General features: G+C 38.5%; 1 long non-coding RNA gene across 2 annotated transcripts in view; it reads left to right on the forward strand.

Moving 5' to 3' along the window:
* LOC122495744 overlaps window positions 1-3,563 on the forward strand; it is a 50,098-nt gene extending 46,535 nt beyond the window's left edge. For both annotated transcript variants that reach the window (XR_006300553.1, XR_006300554.1), the window contains exon 3: window positions 3,309-3,563. This is a non-coding gene — a long non-coding RNA (uncharacterized LOC122495744). The remainder of the gene's footprint in view (window positions 1-3,308) is intronic.
* Window positions 3,564-26,024: the final 22,461 nt, after the last annotated feature.

Here is a 26,024-nt window from a genome sequence, read left to right on the forward strand (position 1 = left end):
ATTGGGTGTGGGATAATCGTGAAATTTTTAGCCCCTTAACTATTCCAGCACATTATTAATGCAATATATAATTTCACAAATTATCTAGTACCAAGATCTAGCTCTTTGAATACACTGCATTTAAAAGCAAAAAGCTCCAAATCTGCATACTTAATTATACAGCATTATCATTTCTATCCCTAATTCTTTAATCAAAACAATCATTAGCATTGCAAATAATAAAGGAAATTGGATTATGAAGGAAATAAAGATTAGTGACTCTAAGATCAGATAGCTGGTTTGCAAGTCAGGTTGATACTGGACTTTATTTTATTATTCAAATAAATAATGTAACTACCTTGTCATAAACCTTTTCAGTTTTAAGGATAAAACACTAGGTGTTTTTGTTTTCTTTGGTGAAAATTTTGCATGAAATCCGTGGGTAGCTAGAAGTAAAACTGTTCACACATTTTAACAGAATGGCCTATAGCATCAGGACTCATCCCAAATTGGGGACAGTGATTTGGGAGGTATCATTTATGAGAATGGTTTTTGCTCCGTTCACTCAAAGGCATATCATTTTAGGTTCCAAGTTTTGAATGGTTATTTGTGTGGCTGGAGTCCCTGGAGTTCAAGTATTTTTATTTTCACTATTCAACCAAAAGCACTGCCTTACAACTAAACACGCATTCCAAGTAATTCAATGAGAAGAAACAGAGCAGTACTTGGTAGAACTATAAATAAAATTAATTAAGGCTCCTACCAAGGCAAAGTCTGGCAAAGAGTCCTGTGTCAGCTCCCACCTCCAAGGCAGTCTTACTCTGTGCCCTGGGGGCTGGAGAGATTCACTGGGCTCGTGTCTGCATAATGCAAAAAGCATCTCTGCTATTTAGACTTCTCGATTGTACATATTAGGTATATAAATATTAATAAAAAATTTCTGCCCTTAAATATTACATGTCACAGTTAATATTCTGTACTCTGTCTGGATATCAGGTTTTCAATATTTGCTGCTAGAACTTTATTAATAAATGTAAGGCTTGTTTTTCCCTTTGTGGGAATTTTATGTGGAGCGCTATGTTCAAACTACTAAGGGGCAAAAATAAAATAGGCCCTTCATTTACTGATGGGAGATAGGAATGTAGCATGTGCTCTACAGTTTTAGCAATATAAGATATTACTGAGATAAATGTTATCTTAGACACAGTGGCTTTCATCTTGTATTTAACATAGCAGAGGAATGTTTTGCTGTGACAAGGGGCCACAGAGGCTCACCGTGTTGAAAAGCTAGAACACCAAGATATCAGGGATGCCTTAAGAAGAGCATCCTGCATTGGTAGGAGACACAAAGGTGGCGGCTCTCAACCCAGCTGCCCATTATAATCCCCTCAGAGCTTTACAAAATACTGATGCCTTGGTCTTCGCCCCAGGGATTCTGATTTGACTGATTTGAGGTAAGGGTTGGGCATTGGACATTTTTTAAGTTTCTCATGTGATTTTATTTTTTTTATTTTTTTAATGTATTTATTCATTTTTGAGAGACAGAGAGAGACAGAGCATGAGCAGGGAAGGGGCAGAGAGAGAGGGAGACACAGTTTCCGAAGCAGGATCCAGGCTCTGAGCTGTCAGCACAGAGCCTGACGTGGGGCTTTAACCCATGAACCATGAAATCGTAACAGAGATCACCTGAGCTGAAGTGGGATGCTTAACCGTCTGAGCCACCCACGTGCCTCTCTCATGTGATTTTAATGTGCAGACACTATTGAGGACAGTTGTTCTGAAATCACTCCTGACAGAGATTAGAGATCTAATCTGATTCTGTAATTTTAAAATCTAATGTGGTACTATGATTAAATTTTAAAGTATGGTCCCTAAGAGAACTCTAGACCTGCAAAATAACCTGTGCAAAGAGATTCTATTGTCACATAAACTTGGGAAATGTTACGTATCTCATCATTTTCTAGGAGAAACTCAATTTGCCTGGACTCATTCAAGACTAATGATAAAGACACTTGTCGTACCCAGAATTTTTAACCAGGATCCTCATTTTTTTTATAACATCCATTATAATCCCATGAAACTAGCATTCTGTAGTCCACATATTGGTTATGCTGCTTTATGTTTTGAATTATTTCTGAACTCTGTGTTTAAAAAAGAAAATTGAAAGAATGTCCACATTAGTTGTGTATTTATACACTATACCACAAAATGCATGAAATTCCTATTGGCCACATGGTCTTAGATTGGTAAATACTGTATCTGTGGCTGTTGAATAAAGTGTATGTTGGTGTGACCCTTACTGGAGATACTTCTTACCTGGGGCTATTCCCATTGGACTTGGTATTTACTAATGCAAAGGGCCTGGTATTAAGGTAATCCATCACTCATGCCCTATATGACAATAAGCAGAGAAGGGCTGCGGGGGTCTTGTTGGAAAGTTACCATCTTACTAGTTAATTATTTGAACTGATCCTCTATGCAGCTTCAGTCATGAATTCCCTGTCTTAAAATGCTTTTCCCTGTCTTAAAATGTCAAAAACATTATGGAATGTGTTTCTTGGGCAGGGAAGAAAGCTGGAAGATTTGGAGATGTGGAAAATGTGGAGAATGGAATGATCAGGGTTGTGGAGATATAACCAAGAGAGGGGGGTTTTACTGACAAAGTCAGGCAGAGGGGGGTGGATAAATTGGCCTTACGGCTGGCAAAGGCAATAGACATGTCATTTATCATTTCTCCTTGGGTAGAAACGAAGATGTGACTAGAATACAAACCAAAAAGCAAAGCTACCCTTGCTGTCTGTTCACTTCACATCTCAGGTGTTGGCTCATTTGGTTCCTTGGCCGCATGCCAACTTGGTCTCCTCCTGTGCTCATTTCCTTTCCTTCGCTTCTAGAACTGGTCTCCCTCAGGTTGGCAAAGAGACTCTTCTTGCCTTTACTCTCTCATGGTGGCCTGTGCCCACTTACTTCCATTATGAAGGTTTCCTCTGTTTTATCCTAACTGTATTATCTTTATATTAAAAACACAACTGGGGCGCCTGGGTGGCGCAGTCGGTTAAGCATCCGACTTCAGCCAGGTCACGATCTCGCGGTCCGTGAGTGAGTTCGAGCCCCGCGTCAGGCTCTGGGCTGATGGCTCGGAGCCTGGAGCCTGTTTCCGATACTGTGTCTCCCTCTCTCTCTGCCCCTCCCCCGTTCATGCTCTGTCTCTCTCTGTCCCAAAAATAAATTTAAAAAAAGTTGAAAAAAAAAACACAACTAATAAAACTTTGTATTTACTGTAATATCTTTAAGAGTAAGAATTTTATTGTCTATTCATGTGTCCCCAGATCATGGAAGACACCTAACAGAGTGTCAGCAAATGTTTATTAAACTACATTAATTGACTGATCCCATAACACTTAAAAGACCTATTAGAGAGGTGGAGTCAAGTCCAGTAAGAAACACCACCAAAAGGTATAGTGATTTATATTTCTCATGTATGCTTAAAAAGATCACTCTGGTTCTAAAAATGGTGAATATTTATTGTAGAAGGTTTTTAAAATAAAGGAAGAAATGAAGAATATAAAAATGATGTATAAACTCACCACCCCAAAATAACCATTTTGAAGTCTGAGTATTTCCTTTCTGATCTTTTTCTATGCATTGGTACAGGTCTGTCTGTCCATCTCCCTATCTATATCTATCTAAAGTATGCTTATAAGAGAATGTGGATTATACTGAAAAAAGTGATTTTTGTACCCTTTTCCATTTAAAGTTATATTCTTTCTTCTTTTTTTTAATTTTTGTTTTTAATGTTTATTTTTGAGAGAGAGAGAGAGAGAGAGAGAGAGAGACAGAACAAGTAAGGGAGGGGCAGAGAGAGAGAGGGAGATACAAAATCTGAAGCAGGCTCCAGGCTCTGAGCTGTCAGCACAGATCCTGACGTGGGGCTTGAACCCACAAACTCTGAGATCATGACCTGAGCTGAAGTTGGATGCTTAACTGACTGAGCCAACCAGGCTCCCCTAAAGTTATATTCTTTCATTTGGCAACTATCTAGAGGGCGTAATACCATGTACCAGGCACTATTTGAAGTTCTAGGGATACACTAGTATCCTGAATGTTTGTCTAAAGAATTCATTTTTAATGACTTACTAATATTTCCTAATTGAGGTTAACCATAATTCATTTGAATTGCTTGTTGTTGTTGTTACCATTTCACACTATTATTAATAATTCTGCAACAAGTACCCTCATTGATTAATCTTTGTGTTCTTCTCTGATCACTCACTTAGGATAGAAGGGAAGTTAGGAGGGTAGCCATCAGATTATACGGCATAAACTGTTCAAAAAATTATTGTGAGATGCTTCTACAAAAGCAAATTATGCAGATAATAATATACAAATATTTTTATAATACTAATAATTATTGGTAATAATTTGTAACCCTGCCCCAGTAGTGTGTCAGAGTAACTATCCTGCCACCCTCACTGGTATTAACTTGTATTTAATTGTTAAATATATTTGTCTGCCTATGGATTGCCTCATATTAGAATCTGTTTATTCCAGTAGGTCTAATGTTCACATTTGAATGTAAATATATAATCTTTGTTTTTCCATTCATTTCTGTTGATATTCACTCATTATTACCATTCAGAAAATACAGACTTTAAAAGAAACTCCTGAAACCTATTTTTAAGGATTTTCTTTTGAGGATCTAAGTTGTATTGTAACCTACTGCAAAGTCCCAGGGTTTTCAGAATGGTTTCTTGCTAGTTGCTTTCCTTGGTTAACATATTCAGTTCAGGTGCTCACATTTAGCGGAGGTACATTAAACAAGGCAGATGTTCGGTGAAAGTCAAGTGTCCTTCAAAGAGTAATAACAGCATCCCAGGGGCTCCCTTAGAGTGTGAAACCTTCTCTGAGACTCAGCGTAATAATTTGTTGGGAGAATCCTGTTGCATCAGTCTCTTCATGGAAAAAAAAATCCAGCTTAACCTAGATCAGCATATGGCGTTGCTATCCAGTGTGGAATGCTATCTCTGCTTTTAGACATATGAATGGAAAAGGACCAGGTATTGTCATAGAGAACAGTTTTAATCCCAATCACTAATATAAAATTATCAAATTCTGAAGGCAAATTATCAACTTATTGAAGGGAAAATACATCCAAGGACAAGAAATGCCATTCATCAAGAGTTTCTCAGTGTTAATGTAGTCTAAATGGAATGGCATTTAGTTTAATTAAAGGAAACTAAAAAAAATAACTGGATGTATTCTCCATCTTCGAAGTTCACCATGTTGATGATGCAATAAGAAATTAAGGGGGGTCAGCTGGTGTTAAGAGCTAAGTGTCTTTGCTTTTGGCACACAGGGCAGGGCTAGTGGATGGCTCCATGTTTGGAGTGACTCTGAGTCTAGTTTTACAGTTTCTTCTTATTGGGCCTTTTTTCCCCTCCATAGTTTGCGTCTTTGCTTCCTATGAACACACACACCTTAGAATTTGTATAACTTGTTTTTTCTGTTGCTTCTGTCATGCAACCCAGAGGTCAAAGAGCAGATCTGCATAGGACAAATTAGGATTTCTCAACCTTGGCACCATTAGATGAATAGTTGTCTGTTGAGTAGAGCTGTCCTGTGCATCATAGTATGTTTAGCAGCATCCGGGGCTTCTGCCCACTAGCACCCACCTCTTTCCTAGTTGTGACAAACAAAAATATTTGCAGACATTGCCAGACGTCCTTTTAGTGGCCAAAGTGTCCCTGGTTGGGAACCATTAGAATGAAGTCGAGTAAATGTAGCCCAGTTTTCATAAGGGATCCTCTACTTCACCTCTTGGCAGAGCACATTCCATTGTCTACCCAACAGTCATAGTGGTCTTCCCTAAAATAAACTCTTGTCCCCTCCCTACTTAAAACATTCTGATGGCTTCTCTTGGCACTGCAATAAAATCTCAACTCCTTGCAACATTTTTTTAAGACCTTCCATAATCTTGCGCCAGCTCACTCTCTGACCTCATAGGTTACCCCACTTCCTTCCCTCACTCTTCTGCATTTATCCTTGTTGGAGTACCTCAAAGAGGCCTTTTCTGCCCATCTCTGAAAATAGCGCCTCCTTCCTTCCAGCCACACTGTTACATCATCTGTTTTATTGTTCTCTGTAAGTGCTTATTACAGCCTGAGTTTGCTTGGTATCTCTGTTTTATTATTTTATTGTTTTTTTCCCCAAGTACAGTAGAAGATAAACTCTATGGGTGCAAAGGGCATTTCTATTTGTTCACTACTCCCCTTGCCCAATGCTTAGGACAAATCCAATTCTTTATAGGTGCTCAAAAAATATACTGTGAAAAAAAATAAATAAATGGGTACAAGTAGGCAGAGGTAGAGACTCAGTATGTATATTTTCTCTTTTTCCATATTCAGAGTTGACAATTTAGTAATATTTAAAATATTTCAAAGAGTTAAACCAGTACCGAGAACAATGTAAACATCCTCCGGTATCTATTATCCAGACAATGTGATCTTGAGGTGCAAAGGAGGAAGTGTGCCATTATGAATTTGACAGAATCAGTGTGCATATGTAAACAGTATTTTAAAAATTCATCCTCAAGACTTTTTCCATCTATATAAGCCAACATTTTTGTGTTGAGTACTCAAGTGTGGAATGCTGAAAAGAGTAAAATTCATTTCCCACCATCAAGGGGCTCACAGTCTGATGGGTGCACAGGCACAGAGAAGGAGACCATTAAAGATAATCTGAGGAGTGCTTCAATGTGAAATGAAGCATCAGGGGCTAGGGGAACACTTCAGAGAAACTCTGGAACAGACAGGAGCTGGAGTATATGTGTTGGGAATCAGGAGCTGGAGTATATGTGTTGGGAATCAGGGAAGCCTGACCAGAGTTCTAATTCGCAGAGTACTCTGATGTATTTGGGTAGAGAATCCCTCCCATGATTAGAGAAAGGAAGGCCTCATTAAGTAAGGAGTAGCTTTGGGAATTGGCTGTGCTCCATGGCCCCAGGAGCCTCCAGATTTGGAAGGCCTTTCTTCACTTCTTTTTCTTTCCATTTTGCCTTGATATATGTATAACACCCAGAGTTTCCAACTTCCAAAAAACCTTCTGAACCAGGAAGAAAAGAAATTTGCTTTGGAAGAACAAACATTTGTGTATTGCCATCAACTGCCTTTTCACTTCCACGGCTAGACAAATTTGTACCATCTAATAATGATATAATACCAATACTCTGCCCTCAGTGACAAGTCTAGTATAAATATGGTGCCCAAATGTTTCCTCTCATTTTTGAGTATGGTTCTATTTACGTGGGAGCAGTGGTTTTTTTTTTTCAGGTATTTTCTGTAATTCCAGAAAATGTATCTAGGGTCTTGAGGTGTAGGTATGTAATGGGAATCCTATAAGAGTGTATTTTTTTAAGTTTATTTATGTATTTTGAGAGCGAGAGAGAGAGAGAGCATGAGCAGGGGAGGGGCAAAGAGAGAAAGAGGGAAAGAGAGAATCCCAAGCAGGCTCCACACTGCCAGTGCAGAGCCAGATGTGGGGTTCAAACTCACGAACCATGAGATCATGACCTGAGCCAAAATCAAGAGTCGGTTCTTAACCAACTGAACCACCCAAGCACCCCTCCTTTAAGAGCGTTTTTACAAAATATTTTTGAGAGAAAGTTTATGACATAGTGAATCCCACTTACTAGTTCTTTAGTTGGGTGGTTTGCTCAGTGTGGTTTGATTGATCAGGTTCTTCATGGAACAGCAACCAGGTCAGTGAACAATTCTTGTAGATATTACATCACAATACGACAGAAGAGCTCAAAAGGCAAATGTCTCTCAGATTAATGTCATATATGAGAGGCAATTCATACTCTTCTTGATTTTAGGGGTGAGTGGGAGCTATGTACACTTTCCCCAGTTATGTTTTGCATGTGCTTTCAAGTAGTCAAAGTCATTCGGATATTGTTAATTTGCGAGGACACACAGAGGGTTTCAAATGGGTGGTAGTTGAGAATGTTCTTCTTATTTGAAGATGACTGAGTAATCGTCCTGAGGGTAAGACTCCTTCCTTTCCTCTTATTCTGCTTAAAATTCTAACTATCGAGAGTTGAAGATGAGAGTGATTTGCTCATTACTCTTCAGCTCTTCTCTCTTCCCCCACTTTTTTTTTCTTTTTTTGTAACTTCTGTGTCTCTAGTTGTGTACTGAGATGGCTTTGTGTACTGAGAAGGCCCTTGCTTGTGTTCCTGTTTGTTGAATTTGTGCAGGATTTTCTCAAACTGCTTTTCTGATACCCTGCCTCCCGCACAAGCAAAATGGTCACATACTCTCGGCAGGGCTCTGGTAGGGAGTCCGCAATGAGGAACTTCTCTTCTTCCTCAAGGATTAACGATACTTACTTTCTAGTCTGTTCCTGTCCCTGTGGATACAAATGTCAGAATCCGTATTGCTGGTGGCATTTGAAATGGTATATGCACAGTTCAAGAGGCATAACTGTTTACCCATTAATCACTCTGGGCCACCAGTCAAAATATTTTCTCTGCAAAAATGCCTTTCCTATTTTGTACCAATTAATATTGGATGGAACTCAAGAGTCACAGTTAATATGTGGCAAAGCTTTTATTTGCTGTCAGGCACGCAGACATGAAAAATGCTCAATGCAATATTTTAATTAATAAAAATATGCTGAGAAGTGTATTTTTCTGAAGTAGATTTTTATTACACTTCATTACATTTCCAAATTTAATGGACACATATATTATGTCCTGTCACCATGGGAACCACATCAAGAGAGGCTTTTTATAGGCTATTGGATGTAGTTATAAAACTCTCACAAAGACAAAATTGTTTCTTGTAACTTTAAAAGAAGCTGTGCTCATTTACAGTATGTATAATTTATTGCAGCGCTTGAGGCAATAGAGGAGGTCTTTATTTGATTTAGAGACTAACACTTCTCTTTATGAAGCTCTTAAGTTTTCATTATTTCGGGTCTATGTTCATGAAGATAGAACTTGGCTTATTATAAAAGTAAATAAAAACCATGCAAACTTTGTGTAACATGAAAAAGATGAAATTATTTTTTATAACTGTTTTAAAAGCAAACTGTATTTAAAAACAAAAATTTCCAAACACATATAAAAGTGGAAACTACAATGAACCCCAATATCCAGCTTCACTAGCCATCAGTGTTATCTGTACTTACTTCTCCTTGCCCACCACCACGTTTGATGGCTGAAGTGTTCTAAAGAAAATCTCAGACATTGTATCATTTTACTACCCAGTACTTTAGTATGCATCTTAAAAATTGGAGGGGGCAAGAAAAGGATCACACAGTGACCAAGTTTCTATATTCAACAACCAAAAAAAAAAATCATAAAACAATATGACACAACAGAGACCAGACGTATAGATCATATTAATAAACATAACAGGCTTTCCTCGCTTATTACAAAAGGAAAAAAAATGGTTTTCTGACTGTCCACCAAAGCAAAATCTTGCTCTCCACTGTTTAAAAGGGACATGCCTAAAATGGAATGATTTTGAAGTTTAAAAATAAAAAAATAGGCAATTGCAATAAAAAAAAACAAGGGTTCTGATATAGGCAAGATAGAATTAAGCCCCCCCAATACTAAAATAGATAAAGGAGGATACTTCATAACACTAAAGACTGAAAATCACAAGATGCAGAAGTCATCCTTATTATTATCTGTGCCTCCAATAACACAGCAACAACTTTCAAAAAGCAGAAACTACTAGGGATCAGAAATAGATACCCTACTAAAAGAAGATTTTAACGTACTTCTCTCAATCCTGGGAAAATCAGAGGACAAAACACAAACAGGGATAGAGAAACCTCAACTAACATAATCCATAAAGTGGAGCTAATGAATCTGTATTGAAATCTGAACCTGATCACAGAGGTTATGCCTTCCTTTCATGTGAGTCTTTGAAAGTACAATTAGTGAAAGCTGATGGGTAGGGGAAGTCATAGAGTTTGAACCCTGGCTTAACATTCTGCAGCACTTTCAAAGTTAGAAAATGTGTTCGCTTTTTCTACTCAAAATTATGTATGTGGTTTCCATGTTCCATTCACGTGGCCAGCCTCATCCCAAACAGGCATTTATTCCAGCGATTTATGATTTTCCATATTAAAAGTAAGCTCTGGTGCTGGTTTTTACATCAGACAGAGCTTGAAATACTTTCCTCAGAGGTTTCCAACTTTAACCTGCAAGGAACTATCCAGTTTAGCCTGCTGTGAGCTTTCTGCCTTTTAAAAAATGCCAGAAGAGCAGTGTGAGATTTTACAAATCTCAGTGTGAGATTGCTTTTCCATCAGTCACAGCCCCTGCTTGACAAATGCACGGGGGCGGGGGGGGGGGGTTGGTTCTTAAACAGACAGGTAAATGCAAGTCTTTTTAAACAAAATGAAGGATTAACCTATTTCTTCGGGGTACTTCTTCCCTTCTTTGTCCTAAGACTCTCTCTTCCTCCAAGAGGAAAGGCATTTAGAATGGACCTTGTGTGGCCTGGTTTTCCGAGAATAGAGTTTGTTGACAGTGACAACCTTTAAGATTTTTCTGGCCCCTAAGGCATAGCATTTTTTTTCCCTCCCAGTTTTCATGAGATTAATTGAATATGAGTAAGTGATAGGGAGCATGGTCTACATCTCAGCAACCAATATTGTTTGTAATGAGATCACAATTGGGGACTAGCAATCTGTACAATGGTGAAAAGCTGTTGTGGGAAATGCATAAGGAATTCAAAGCCACTTTACTCAATCCGCTGGCTGCTCTGCTGGCCTGGCATTTATTCATTTGTTTACTCTTATGCTTTTTTATTTGTTTTATTTTGTTTTAATTCCTGGAGGTTGAGAACTGCTGTCAGTGAAATTTGCAAATGTAGCAAAGTAGGTGTGAATATGAATTTTTGGAGTTAAATTGCTCTGGAAATTAGAACCCCTTACCAGCAATGTGATCACAGCAACTTGCTTAAATCCTCTGAGCTTCATAGTTACCACCCCTAGCATGGGAAACGTACGAATATCCACCTAATGGAGTTGCTGTAAGGATTCAACTGAAGGACTTTTATGAAATGCTTAGCACAGCACTTACATACACTAAGCATTCTGTTGATGCTCGAAGCTACACTAGTAATTAAGGTGTTGTAATAATTAATATTTAATGTTAAAGGCAATTGAAGTGAATGAGAAACTCCTGACTCTGTGGCTAAAAGTGAAAATGTGTCTCTAAGAATTTTTTTTTTATTGGGGTGCCTGGGTAGCTCAGGGGGTTAAGTGTCTGACTCCTGATTTTGGCTCAGGTTGTGATCCCAAGGTAGGCGGGATCAAGCCCCAGGTCAGCTCCACACTGAAAGTGTGGAGGAGCCTGCTTGGGATTCTCTCTCTCCCTCTCTCTCTCTGCCTCTCCCCTGCTCTTGTATAGAAGTTTTATAGTTTTACATTTGTATGTAATCCATTTTGAGTTCCTTGTTGTGAAAGCTATAAGAGTGCAGAGATTTTTTTTTTCCATATGGACTTTTAATTATTCTAGCACCCTTTTTGTAAAGATGGTCTTTTCTCTGTTACATTGGCTTTGCTCCTTTTTCAAAGATCAATTGACTATATTTGTATGAGTCTACTTCTAAGCTATTTTATTCCATTGATCTATGAATCTGTTCTTTATTCAGGATCACAACTGTCTTGATTACTGTAGCTTTGTTATAAGTCTTGACGTCAGCAGTGTGAGTCCTTCAACTTTGTTCTTCTTCAGTACTGTGTTGGCTATTCTAGGCCTTTTGCATTTTTACATAAACTTTAGAATCAGTTCGTTAATATCTACAAAAAGCTTGCTGGGATTTTGACTGGAATTACACTGAATCTATAAATCAATTTGGGAAGTATTGCCATCTTAATAATACTGAGTTTTCCAATCCATGAACCTGGATTTTGTCTCCATTTTCCAAGATCTTCCTCTGATTTGTTTTATCAGAATTTTATAATTTTTCTCATATATGTATTAAATTATGCCTAAGTATTGCATTTTTTGTGATATTGTAAATGGTATTGTTTTTTAAAATTCAAATTCCAATTGGTCACTACTGATACATAAGAAAGTAATTGACTTATATATATATTAACCTTGTATCCCATGACCTTGCTAAACTTGCTTATCAGTTCCAAGAGTCCTTTTGCTGATACTTTAGGGTTTTCTGCATAGGCAATCATGTCACTTGAGAATAAGTTTTATTTCTGTCTTTTAAATCAATTTCTATTCTACTGTTTGTCTCCTTTTCTTGTCTTATTGCACTAGCTAGGATTTTCAGGATGATGTTAAAAAGGATCAGTAAAGATAGGATATCACTGCCTTCTTCCTCATCTTATGTGGAAAGAGTTCGGTATATTACCATTGAGTATGATGTTTCCATCAAGGAGCAAGAATGACCTGTTCCCTTCTAGATCCTTCTAGCCAGACCAAGAATCAAATTGATGAAACAGATTGATAGGAGAAAATCTGATTTAATAGTGTGCATACAAGAAACCACACAGACATGGAAATTTCAAAGACAGGCAAAATGATATATATTTGCCATCCTGAACTAAGGAAAAAGGGATATGGGTCAGGGATTTCCAAGGGAAGGAATGCAATCCTCAAAAAGAATGAAAAAAAGTAAATGTTTGGTAAACAAATGTTTGCTGGGCCACTCAGAAACAATGGGGGCAAGGAGAAGGATGATTAAACAGGGCTTGCTAGGATCCTCCCTGTCCACCATACCTAGTTCATAACATAATGTAGTTATCTATGGTGATAGCTCTCTTCCTGGAGCAGGTCCTCTATCTAAATTCTTTTTAGGCAGTTGAGGGGGCAGTGAAGAGCTTTTCCTGAATCTGTTGGGTTTTGATTACTTTTTTAACTTGAAATAGTCTTCATGCCAAAGTGGCTCATCTTGGGGTGACCTGCCATTGGCTCCTACACTACCTATAACATTTTTTGTATATTGTCTTCATTAGAATGAGAAAATTCCCCTCTATTCCTAGTATGCTGAGGGTTTTTATCATGATTGTGTTGGATTTTACAAAAATCTGTGTCTATATATACTGATATGATCATATATATATTTTTTTACTTTTGTCTGTTGTGTGGATTATATTGATTTTTAATATATATTTGAACCAGCCTTGCATATTTGGAATAAATCCCATTTGTTCATGTTGTAATTATTTTTATACATCATTATATTTTATTTGCTAATGTTTTGTGAAGGATTTTTTATCTATATTCATGAGAGATACTGGTTTGTAGCTTTTCCTTTTTGTAATAACTTTATCTGGTTTTGGTATTAGGCTAATGCTGATTTCATAGAATAAGTTGAAAAGTGTTCCATCTACTTTCATTTTCTGAAAGGGATCGTAGAGAATTGTGTCATGACTTCATTAAATTTTTGGTAGAATTCACCAGTGAGATTGTCTGGATTTAGTGCTTTTTATTTTTAGAAAGTTTTTATTTAATAATACAGGCCTATTCAGATTATCTATTTCTCCTTTGTCAGTTTTAGTATTTTGTGTCTTTCAAGGAATCGGTCCATTTCACCTAAGTATTCAAATTAATGGACACGAAGTTGGTCATAATATTCCTTTATTATCTTTTTAATATCCCCAATATCAGTAGTGATGACCCTTTTTTCATTTCTGATACTGTTAAATTTATGACTTCTCTCTTTTTTTTCTGGTTAACCTTGCTAGAAGCTTATCAATTTTATTGTACTTTCCAAAGAACCAGCTTTTGATTTTATTGATTTTTCTCTATTGTTTTCCTGTTTTTATGATTGATTCTTCCTTTTTATTATTTTTTTTTTCTTCTCCTTGCTTTTGGCATAAATTCTTCTTTCTCTGGCTTCTAAGGCAGAAGTTTAGGTTATGAATTTTTTATCTTTCTTCAATTTTAATATATGCATTTGATGCTATAAGTGTATTTTTAGGGCAGTATTTTCACACAATCCCACAGTTTTTGATTAAGTTGTGTCTTCGTTTTCATTTCGTTCAAAATACTTTTTCATTTGTCTTATACCTTCTTTTTTGATCCATGTTATTTGTAAGTGTGTTGTTTAATCTTCAGATATTTGGGGGATTTTTTAACTATCTTTCTGTTATTGATTTCTCATATCTTTTGTGGGATGAGAACATATTTAAATGATCTCTATTTTTTTAAGAATATGTTAAGATATATTTTATGGCCCAGAATCTGGGTGAATATGAAACTTTTTAATGTTTTTATTTAATTAGTTCATTGTTTTTATTTCTCATTGGAATAATATACTTAAAGAACACTTTTACTACAGAAACACTTGTTGGGAAAAAAAATCTCTTTATCGGTCTAAAGCCTTCTGACCAGTGTCTCCCTTCTTCAGTTGGAACAACTGGTTTGGTGACATGAGTTTTGAAAAGTGGAATCAATAATTTTAGTAGAAGAAGCAGCAGCATTTATTGAACATCTGTGTTCCAAGAACTGTGCTTCACCTATGCAATCTCAGTTCTCATAACAACCTCTAGGATGGATGTCACTGAAAGAGATGCCTCAGAGATGAGGAAGTCAAAACTTAGAGAGCCTGGTTACCCATCAGACAAGTGGCAGAGGCAGAATGTGAACCCCGCTCAGTATGACACTTGGGTACACTTGGTCCACTGTTGTCCTGGCACTTTCTTTGACATTGTTACTACTTAAAATATTATGTTCATGGTTGTGAAATTCTGATTCATTAACATTGCCTCTTAAAATTTCCTTCATTAATTTATTGAGCAATGTTTAATCACCTAATAACTGTCAGGCCCTAGGGCTAAAATAATGAGCAAAGCAGATATAGCCCTGACATAAAGAAGCTTGTAGTATAATAAGGCAAAATGAATCCATCAAAATACACAGAAATAAATGTGGAATTATGTAATGTTGTAACAGTGACTTAAACTGGTTGGGCTTGATGTGGTATAAATAGGAAATGATTCATCTTTTTTTTGTTTCTGCCTTTAAACACACTTTGATAGATTTTTTTTTCTTATAAAAAAAAATCTTTGGCATGTCCCAGAAGTTTTTAATTGAAATTTTTATAGAGAAAATTTTAGATTTACATCACTTATAAAAAATAACACAGAGAGAGCCCATGTACTCTTTACTCAGTTTCTCCCAATGATGACATTATACAAAACCATAGCACCGTATCATCATCAAGATATTGACATTAATACAATCCACTGACTTTATTCATAGTTCCCCAGTTTTACCTGTGTTCATTTGTGTGTGAATATCTGTGTGTGTATGTAGTTCTATATAATTTTATTGCATATATAGGTTGAAATATCTCCTATCGCAGTCAAGATACTGGGCAGTGTCATCACTATAAAGATCCCTTATGCCACTGTTTTCTAACAGCATCCACCTCTCTCCATGTTCCCCCCTTTGTCTCTAACTTATGGAAACCATTTATCTATTCTCCATTTCTAAAATTTTGCCATTTCAAAGTGTTATATAAATGGAATCATGCATTGTGTAACTTTTTTAGATTGGCTTTTTTTTTTTTTACTCGTAACTTTCTTGAGGCTTCTCCAAATTGTTGCATGTAACAAGTTTGTTCCTTTTTATTACCAAGTAGTATTCCACAGTATGGTTGTACCACAATTTGTTGAACCATTCACATACTGAATATGGGTATCCTGTTTCCAGTTTTTGTCTGTTATGAATAAAACTGCAGTAAACATTTATGTACTGGTTTTCATGTGAACATAGTTTTCTTTTCTCTCAGATAAGTGTCCAAGAGTGCAGTGGTTGGATTGTATGATAATTGCATATTTAGTTTTTTTAAGAAACTGCTGTACTGTTTCTAGAGTGGCTGTACCATTTCATGCTCCCATCAGTAAAGTATGAGTGATCTGGTTTCTCCTCATTCTTTCCTGCATTTAATGATGTCACTATCTTGTATTTTTGCCTTTCTAATACGTATGTAGTGGTAGCTCTCTATTATCTTAATTTGCATTTTTCTGATGTCTAATAATGTTGAGTGTGATTGGAGTTCAGAAAATGAGAGTGTGTCAAGAGCTGTGATGGGTTCGAGATTGTACTCTACGCATACACAAAGTAGCATGTCACATCTATGGATATTGACAGAAGATACAAGACTCTGGGATCAGAGATAAGACTCCATTACTCATGACCCAGCAAGTAGCAGGAGCTTCACATTTGCATCATCCACTTCCACTGTGTGTCCTCCACCACCACCGCCACTGCCACTGCCATGGTCTCAGCATAGCAACGTGGAGAGACCAAGGTGGAGCTGAACACACAGTGAATTTGTGTTACCATTAAGGAATCCTGAGCTTGGGAACCTGAATCTTTTAAAATAGGAAGTAAGCCCGTCTGAGCTTTGGTCTGGAGGGAAATATTGTCTTTATTATACTAGACAGTGAGCAAACCTGCCTTCTGCTCCAGAGAGAGAAACGATCTCTAAATTCCAGGGTGGTTACCTATACAATCATCCTTGAAAAAATACTCTGGAACAAAAGGACAGTTAATACTTCTCCTTGAAAGAAGTGCAGAAACGTGACTGACTCATGGAGAATTGTCTCCCAATAGGATGCAGCAAGATGAAGCAGCAATGTTAGATATGGGCCAGATCATGTAGGTCTTTTTTTTTTTAATGTTTATTTAATTTTGAAAGAGAGAGAGGACAGGGAAAGGGCAGAGACAGAGTTAAACACAGAATCCAAAGCATGCTCCAGGCTCTGAACTGTCATCACAGAGCCCGACACGGGGTTCGAACTCACCAACTGTGAGATCATGACCTGAGCTGAAGTTGGATGCTTAACCGACTGAGCCACCCGGGCGCCCCCCATGTAGATCTTATAGACCATAATAGGGATTCTCTACTACCCCACTATCTTGTGCACAATAGAACATTACTAAAACTTTTAAGTGGTAGTGGCTTGGTGGCAGGATGTAGAGTCAATCTAACAAATTACCTGCAGCTGCTCTCAATTTCAGGATGTACCTGCTTCTGTACCTTTGTGTGTAAGGTTCCCTCTGCCTGGAACATTCTTTCCCCTGCTTTTCTTTCCTAAATCTCAGATGATCTCCTGCTTATCCTTTAATATCCAGTTCAAGCCTTCCTCTCTGCCACTTTGCTTATCCATTTCCATGGTTTCTCCTACCTTCTGTATCAGATTAGGTGACCTAGTTTTTAGGCATCTTACAAAATCATGCTGTTTGTTCATTGCTTTTGTCCCAGTGAGCAAAAGGCCCCCATTCACACCCTAAGATACTGCCTGACAAAATTTGTCCCTTACTCATTTCCACCTGTCAGATCAGAGGGGATCAGCAAGCTCTAGGCTCTCCTTGTTACCTGGCTTGAGTGAGCAGGGCTCTTAACATTGTTGTCACACAAAGTATGTCTTTAAGAAGCTTCTCTTTCCATTGACAAGGATGATTTTTGGTGGGGTAGGAAGAGTAGCTGGTGAGATCATTCAAGGTCCAAGGATCAAGAAGGGGGATCACTAAAGGGTTAAGTTCTTAGTTATACTCTAGCTATTTTTTTTGTTTTTTTTTTAAATATTTTTATTTATTTTTGAGACAGACAGAGCACGAGCAGGGGAGGGGCAGAGAAAAAGGAGACAGAATCCGAAGCAGGCTCCAGGCTCTGAGCTGTCAGCACAGAGCCCGACGTGGGGCTTGAACTCACGGACCATGAGATCATGACCTGAGCTGAAGTCGGACACTTAACCGACTGAGCCACCCAGGTGCCCCGCTATTTTTAATCCAGAACATGTACAGATGATAGCTCAATCAAAGTAAAGTAAAAAAAAAAACAAAAAACAAAAAACAAAAAAAACCAACCCATCCAAACAAAACCCTACCTCAGTTTGTTTGCACAGACATAATCAGAAACAGCCAAAATTTTATACTTCATGTCTTTATCAGAAATATTTCATTTTACTCCATTCCTTCATTTCCTTCTACATCTGTGTTCTTCAAATGGACACACTACCATTTAGCTGGCTAAAAATATAAAATTTAATGTCTGCATATGGGTAGTGCCTGAATCTGTAACTTTACCCTCATTTTCCTCAAGGCCTTGAAAGGAAGAAGGAAAATCTAGGAGCATTGAAAAATATAAATACTCATCCTTGTCAGAGTCTTCTAGGCATATTCCTTCAACGAGGCAACCAATTTTCAGTCCAGATGACTATATTCATCTCTAAGCCAATTCAAACCAATTTAACAAATAGAATTTTATGAGATTTTGTCACAAGCTTCACCAAAGGCCAATTATGAAACATCTACTTCATTTCCTTCGGTCATTGATTTTCTAATTTGTTGGCAAAAATCTATGACTTCAGTCTAACGTGCTATTTTCTTTGTAAGCCCATCTTATCTTTTGCTTACGGTCCCATTGTGTTCTAACTGTTTAAAGATTTTTCATCTTATTATATTTGTTCATTATAGTGCTAAAGTAGAGTTTCTGAATTACAATAGCTGGCTCAGCCATTCTTACCTGCTCTGTGGAATGATACCACGTCTGTTTTCCTCTAATCTTATGGTGCGTCTCGAGTGCTTTGTTTAAAGACAAGTAGAAGCAATTCAATAGAGGTTTGCTAATTTTCTTACTATGCTGAAATGCATATCATCCAGACCAAATGTTTATGTGTGCAGTTACTCTACAGACTCCCCACCTACATTTTGCCAGTACTTATTCTCCAGTGTCTCCGTTATTCTTATTGTGCAAGTTTATTTTTCTAATTTGACTTGGTAAACAGGAATTGAAAAATGACTACAATCATTCAGCGAAGTTCAGAGTCATAATAATTTAGTCCTCTATCTTTTTATTAGCAAGCCTGTCTTCTGTAGAGTTTATATTTCTCCCCTGGTATATTTGTTTAATGCTTTTTTTATTCCATCCTTTTCTTTGCCTCTTAGCTGCATTAATTTTATTCTGGATTTTCACTGACATGATCAATTCTGGCCACACTCTCTAACAGAGCGGGTATTTTCCCTCTTTCTTTTGCTGTCCCTCTCTGTGGGAACATAAAGCAAATTATAGACATTAATTTTTATGACATGGAGACCAAAGTCAAAGAAAACTGTCAACAAGAATTACACAAATGACTATAATCATTTGCCTTGATAAGAACTTAAGCTTTTAAATGCTGGCACTTTTAAGTCCTGTCTTCAAGTATGAAAAATCTTCACTTGGCATAAATTGGGCATCGTAGGAAATTGCTGTGGCATTTGATATGTTAAATAAGGAAAAGGAGACAAAAATGAAAGGGAAGAAATCCATATGTAGATATCATGACTGACACAGACCCTATGATCTAAAAGTTAGAAAGTATGCTTTGTGAAGAGGGCCTTGAGAATTAGTTTCTAACAAAAATAGTAATTAAGAGAGGCTCAATATATAGAGTCTTTCTTTGAAAAAACAAATCTCACCAGTTACACACATGGAGTCATATTTTGCAAAATGAGGCTGATGAGGTGGAGGGTTATCCAATGAACACACATACCTCCATACAAATAAGTTCATCATGTCTAACAGGGACGATTGGCTAGGGCCTTTGGGTACGTAAATATGTCTGTCTGGTCAGAGGGCTGCTAGCAGCCCAGCTTGGCTACAATGCAGAGTAGAAGTGTAGGACTAGGGGCTTTAAACACCTGGATACTTAATTAGGAGCCCCATGAGAACCATTAAATATATAGAATGGGAGTATTTTGTGGTCAGAGATGCCAAACCTTTCTTGAACCATGTTCCCACCCCCAAACAATTAGGATTTGGATTTCTGTATCAGTCACAATTCAGTCAGAGAAGCAGAAGCACTAATGTTTACACATGTGTGCGCACACACACGTATTTGTTTCAGGGATTTGGCCATACACAATGATGGAGGTGGTTAAGTATTCTCTCTAAGGCTGTTGCTTTGCACTTAATGCCAGAGCTCAAAGTCCACACAGTTCAGGTATTCCTGAAGGGAAGATGGATGTAAGGTGGGGAGCATAAAATCAAGCTGGAACCCACAAGCATGAGGTGAAACCCACAAGAATACATGGAAACCTGTGTCCGTTCTCATCGTCCCGATCTTGGTGCTGTGAGTGCTCTGCAACAGCCAAGGCCCTTAGTCATGGGGTAAAACACTCACACGTGGTCAGGAATCAAAGAAGCTTCTACTAGAGAGATTGACTCCTTTTTTTTTTTTTTTTTTTTTTTTGACTGCTAATAGCTTTCAAGTTTTACCACTCCCCCTTCCCCATTCTGTCTCATACCTGGCAGGCTGGTAAGAAAGACTGGATACTCTTGCCCTGGGTACATGTGGGAAGTTCAAGCCATATGAGCCCCAGCACATGTATAGGAGCTAATACCACAGCCTCACCCTCCAACCACCATAAAACCCCAAGTGAATCTCTTTTCTGTGCTCTCTGAAGCCATTTTCCAACCTCCATGATAGGCTGCCTTGCTCTCCCCAGAAAACCTCATATGTTGAGTAACAGACCTCTTCATTCTCTCCTTGTGCATACGTAGTCTCAATGTCTAAACCAAATTTTCATGTGGGAGGATCCATCCCACTTCTGTGGGGGGAACAAAAAAAGTTGGAAGATTCAGGGAGAGGTGGAACCATTGAAGGCTCAGCCACTCTCATGCTGACAAGACAACCAGCAACAGTGTATCTGAGTTATAAAAGGATTGCCTTCCAAATCTCTAATAAGAAACTCCTTGGTTGTCTAACGCAACCTGAAACATACAAGAAAGGGAATTTGTTGGTCAACAAATTTGTGATTCACCCAAGCCAACTTAACATATTGCAAAACCCCTATAGCTCTTCTTTGATTTTTCCCTTTTTTGGATTCCCATAATCATTTCGTAACTGAGATAACTCAATACATGATTTATAATTCTCAGCATCTCCTCCTTTTTTCCCTTAAATGTGTTATCATTAAAGCATTTAGTACAGTGCCTTGCACATGCATGACACTTAAAAGTTAGCTATTGTTATTCTGTCATCACAGAATATGATATGATTTCATTATCATTTTGCAAGATTGACCTTTCCTATCAATCACTGAAGAAGGCTCTGGCTTTGACTACTCTGGCTTTGACATTTTTGAGGGTAGAGCTCAGACAGTGTGGAGGGAATTTGCACCCATGACAAATCTGGTGTGCTTCAGTGGTGCTTCATGAAGGAAAAGGATTCTGATTCCTAACAAAAGTGGATTTCTTCTGATTCCTAACAGAAGTGGATTTCTAGGGCAGGAAGTCCATGGGGCCAGACATCCCCTTTCCTTTTTAAGTGTGTTTTCCAGTGAGTGTGTAAATCTGTGAATTTGTCACTCTCTCCCCTTTTTGTCCCACAAAGTTAAAACCAAATTGTACTATATGCATAGGTCTTGTACCTATTTTTCTTAAGTCCCCATTCCTTTTTAGCTTGGCCCTTGGTTCTCCTTTTCACCCTCTGATTTTTCTGGTAGAAGACTTAGTGTGCTTTGGGTTTTATTTTGAAATATCCAGGTCTATTAATTTTCTCAAGTACATTTCAAAAGCAAAATTAGAAACTTGGAAAGGGAGGCTAATGCGCAGAGAGTCTAATAAAATATTAGCAGGAAAATAATTTCTTCATTTAGATGTTTTATAATAAAGGCATGTTGAACGATATAGAGAGATATGAGTATTTATTTGTTAGGGGCTCTCTGTGATGCAGGTTGGGTCCCAGGAAAGCAGACTCTGCGATGGAGACCAGCCTTTTGGGGTTTTTATTAGAGAGTGTTCCATAGGATCAACTTGTGGAAGGGAAGAGAGGTGAGCGTGATTACACAGAGGGAGAAGTCAGGCTGAGATACAGTCTCAGTGGAAGGCTCAGCCATCCCTAGGAGGAATCCTGAAAATGCACAACCCTTCAGAACTGTCCCTGGTTGGGGTCAGAGAGCTGGTCTTTTATAAGCCTGTGTTAATCAGTCATGGGATGTGAGCTGTTCTGTGACTGGGAAGTGGCAAGTGGCCTTGCGGGAGTGACTGTCCCAGAGCTAAAGCAATCCCTGGAGAGAACTGATACCTAAGAACCATCTGTTACCAGCATTCCCAGCAGGTGAGGGGCTGAGACCTTCACTCCTAATGAGGAATCTGGATGGTGCATCACTGTGTCCTACATACTCTGATGGGAGGCTTACAGAGGGATAATTTTCTAGAAATTCAGTTTTGCCATCCTGTTATGAAATATTCTCTACTAACCCAATATCTGATACCTACACCAGTGGTGATTAAAGGAATAAAACCACAATAAAAGGTGCCTTTAATATTTTTATATGCATCTCATGGTCAGTTTCACATTTTTCCTATCATGTTTTTATATCCTAGTCTTATAGCCTTGGCAGTATGTTACCTTGAAAATTATTGAAAAAAACATCACTTTCGTACACTCTGTCCAGGGGGAGTGACCATTTTCTGCCCTCCTTTAGCCATATTTCTTTCTGATCTCACTCAGGTTCAGATGAGCTCAGTGGATCCCCAGAGCCTGAATAGAGGAGATAAAAATAACTAAAATAATCCCTCTGCTCATCACCTTGATCTTGTTCTTCTCTGCTCTGCTCTGCACCCTGCAAGGCTGATCCCTGGGGACTACATTTCCCCACCTCCCTTTCTGGCTGGCTTCTCATTGGCTTCAGCCAATGGGAGACAAGAAGAAGGAAGTGAGTCTGTGAAAGGAGCAAGAGGTTGAGGAATTCCTCGCCTGGTGCCTCTACGTGTGAGTGCCACTTCCTTAGCAATAATAGTATTTGGTGATCACAACCCAGCTGGGTGATCCCTCTTCCGGGTTCAAAGCTTTCACTACATGGACCCTCAACATGGGCCACTGCAGTGCATGGCTTAAGTGACCGCTATTTTATTTAAAAAGAAAAAATGTTTTTAAACCATCAATAGCTTCGTTACATATCTCTTAGGAGATCTGTCCCCAGAAGCCTGGTCAATTAGATGTTGGTGTCACTTTGGATCAAAACAACACCTGTGAGTTTTTATACTAAACCACACACTCATATTTCCCAATTACTATCTGTTGTTTGAGGGTGATAGTGATAAGCACTTATGCAGTGCAAAGGGTTGGCTGTGATTCCGAGGCAACAGTTTATCATCATTAGCACAGCTGAAAAGGCAGGTACCAACAAAACTTGGAAGGTCTCCTCCGAAACTAGAGAGATGCCTGCCAAGCTCAGGCACTCTGACTTCTGCACACCTTTCTCAAGGCTGCCTGCGGCCAATCCTTTCATCGTTTGTACAGATCGTACCCTCTCTCCCCCCTGACATTTTTTCCCACCATTATTTGTCTTCTTATAGCAGCTGTTATTATTTAGTGACAGAGTGAATGATTAAGAAGAACACATACTATACATAGGTAATATTAGTAACTCCTTTCTCTTCTCCTAACCTGTGACAGAGAAGCCAATACTGTGTTTCTAAATTTCCAAGTTCTCGTGAACTAGAAGAATTAGGAGCTTTTAAGGTTTGGGTCCTTTCACAATGATTAACTGTGGGTTTCTCATGGAGTGGGGGGAGGAGGCCAATGTTTGGATGGACAGAGTTAGGGTGACCTCTGAGACTAAAAATGGTCAAGGCCCTGATGTGTCTCAGAAGGTGGGAGAAGGTGCAGAATCAGAGTCTGAGAGGACAACTCCTAGGAGATGTACCCCTGAGCTTGTCCGGGGAAACCAAGCTGAAATAGTGAATAAGCCAAAAATGCCTGAACAATGGTAACAATGCAGGAGGATTTTAGGCAGACATTTACTTATTTATCTTAATGCATATAGGAAAAATATATAATTTGCACATTAAAACCTTGGTTTATGGCCATTGGTGTTTTATAAACTAAATAGATTGACTTGAAGAATGTGTCAAGAAAATAATAATATAGGCAGTCCCTGGACATGTGCACATCTAAAGGAGGGAAATATTTGAGTGGCCCAGGGGCAAAGTTAGAGATGGCAACAGACTCCAAGACCTATACCCTTTCCCAATATTTCTGCCACAAATTCCCAGGATTCTTCTATAATCCCATGGAAGAGTTGAAAGGGGCCCAACATTTACTGACATTGAATGTCTTTCCAACCAGGTTGATGGAGACTTAGAGCAGATGTCATGTGATTTAGAAAAATTAAGGAGGTGTGTTTGCTGTTCCTGTTTATTCATTTGCCCCGTATTCTCTCAGCCTTGCTCTGTGGCCTGCATGGCCACATCAACAGGCTGTCTTGCTGTCTGGATTTAATTGGGCTCACCCTGGGCCAGATATAGGGTGAAAGGAGCAAGCAAGGTCCTTTGAGCATGGGGATGGCCTCCTTACGTGTTGTACCTAGTCTCAGGCCTGTATTCACAAGTGGGAGTCAGGACAGAGGAGGGTGAGGCTGGGGTGTTTATTCCTCAGCTCTTGCTGAGGGTTGGTTACATTCCTGCATTGGGACAACGGTTCCCATCAGGCCGACCTCTCCATGTATCTCTTCCTCCAGGTGCTCCAGAGCATGGCCATACTCCTGTGAGTGTGTGTGTGGGGTGCAGGGTAGGAGACAGGAGAAGGGACTGGGGTAATTGGTTCCCTGGTATTGCTAGACCTAGAGCACTCTATCATCCCTTGTGATTACCCTGGAGGATGCCACTATCCCTTGTTACTAGTCCTTTTGGGGACTAAATCCTGCTCACACCTTTATGACTTTTGCTTTTATATTAAAGCCTCCCATTTACTTATGTAAGTGTGACTCTGTTTTCTGCTGGGGCCCAAAGTGATATAGCATGTCACTTGTCTTGATCCCCAGAGCTATGATGAAAAATTCAACTCTTTCACATTTAGTAAATGAAGTTACTTCCTTAATATTTGTCTTCCCCACTAGTTTTCTGGCTCCCTTAGTAGATGGGGCTACAATCTGAGTTGTCACCAGTGTGTCTGCAGAGCCTAGCAATGGACTCAGCATATAGGTAGATACTCAATAAATACCTACTCACTGATTTACTGTCTTTTAAAAAAAAATTTTCTTTAATGTTTATTTGCTCTTGAGAGAGAGAGACAGAGACAGAGCATGAGCATAGGAGGGGCAGAGCAAGAGAAGGACACAGAATCTGAGGCAGGCTCCCGGCTTCAAGCTGTCAGCACAGAGCCTGATGTGGGCCTTGAACTCACGAGCCATGAGATCATGACCTGAGCCGCGGTCAGACACTTAACCAACACAGGCGCCCCATTGTCTTATTAACTTGACAAAATCTAGGTCACAATTTTCCCATTTGGAAAAAAAGCAAGGGTTATTAGATACCTGTCTATTAGCATAAAAATCTTGCAACAGAGTTATAGATTGAGAAAAGAGAGGTGAGTTTGTCCTCTGTCCCTGCCTCTAAAATATATCATGGATTTCTCTGAGCTCTTTAATTTTTTTCTTTGTCATTTCTTGGCTGTAAACACCCCTGACTGGTGAATATAGCAAAACAGACTTGAGTAAGCAAACTTCAGGGGGAACAAAAAAACATGGTAAGTACAGCACATGCTCATTTCTATGTAATTGCTTGATCATCCATCTGTTGGCCTGGGATAATATTGATAAAGGAATTAAAGATACCATGCCATCCCCTGAATCAAATGAGAACAGTCATTCTCAAATTACAGAGTATTACATGTTTGTGCTTTGCAATGTGAAGAGGAAAGAGCATTTAATTTATTTTAATGTGGTTAATTTGAAGCTAGATTAGATCATCCAGTTAACTCATTGGTTCTTGACTTTTAAGACCAAATGTTGTATAGCATCTCATTTTCACAGTGGCGGTTGCCGCGGTTAATATTGGCTTACATCTAATCAACTAGGGAGTTAACCTTGAATACCAAACACAAAATCTATAAACTGAGAGCTAGAACTAACGTGATTTGGGGAAGAAAGTCAATCTTAAATAATAGGCAGCTTCACATTGCTTCAAAGTGAACTCAGCTTTGATGTTTGAATATTTTGGTTCATTTTCATGTAAAGAAAATGTCTGCTATTTTAAAACCTAGTCACTTTCTCATGATGAAGA

Source organism: Prionailurus bengalensis, chromosome F2 (genome assembly GCF_016509475.1).
Source record: "Prionailurus bengalensis isolate Pbe53 chromosome F2, Fcat_Pben_1.1_paternal_pri, whole genome shotgun sequence".
Classification (NCBI taxonomy): Eukaryota; Metazoa; Chordata; class Mammalia; order Carnivora; family Felidae; genus Prionailurus; species Prionailurus bengalensis.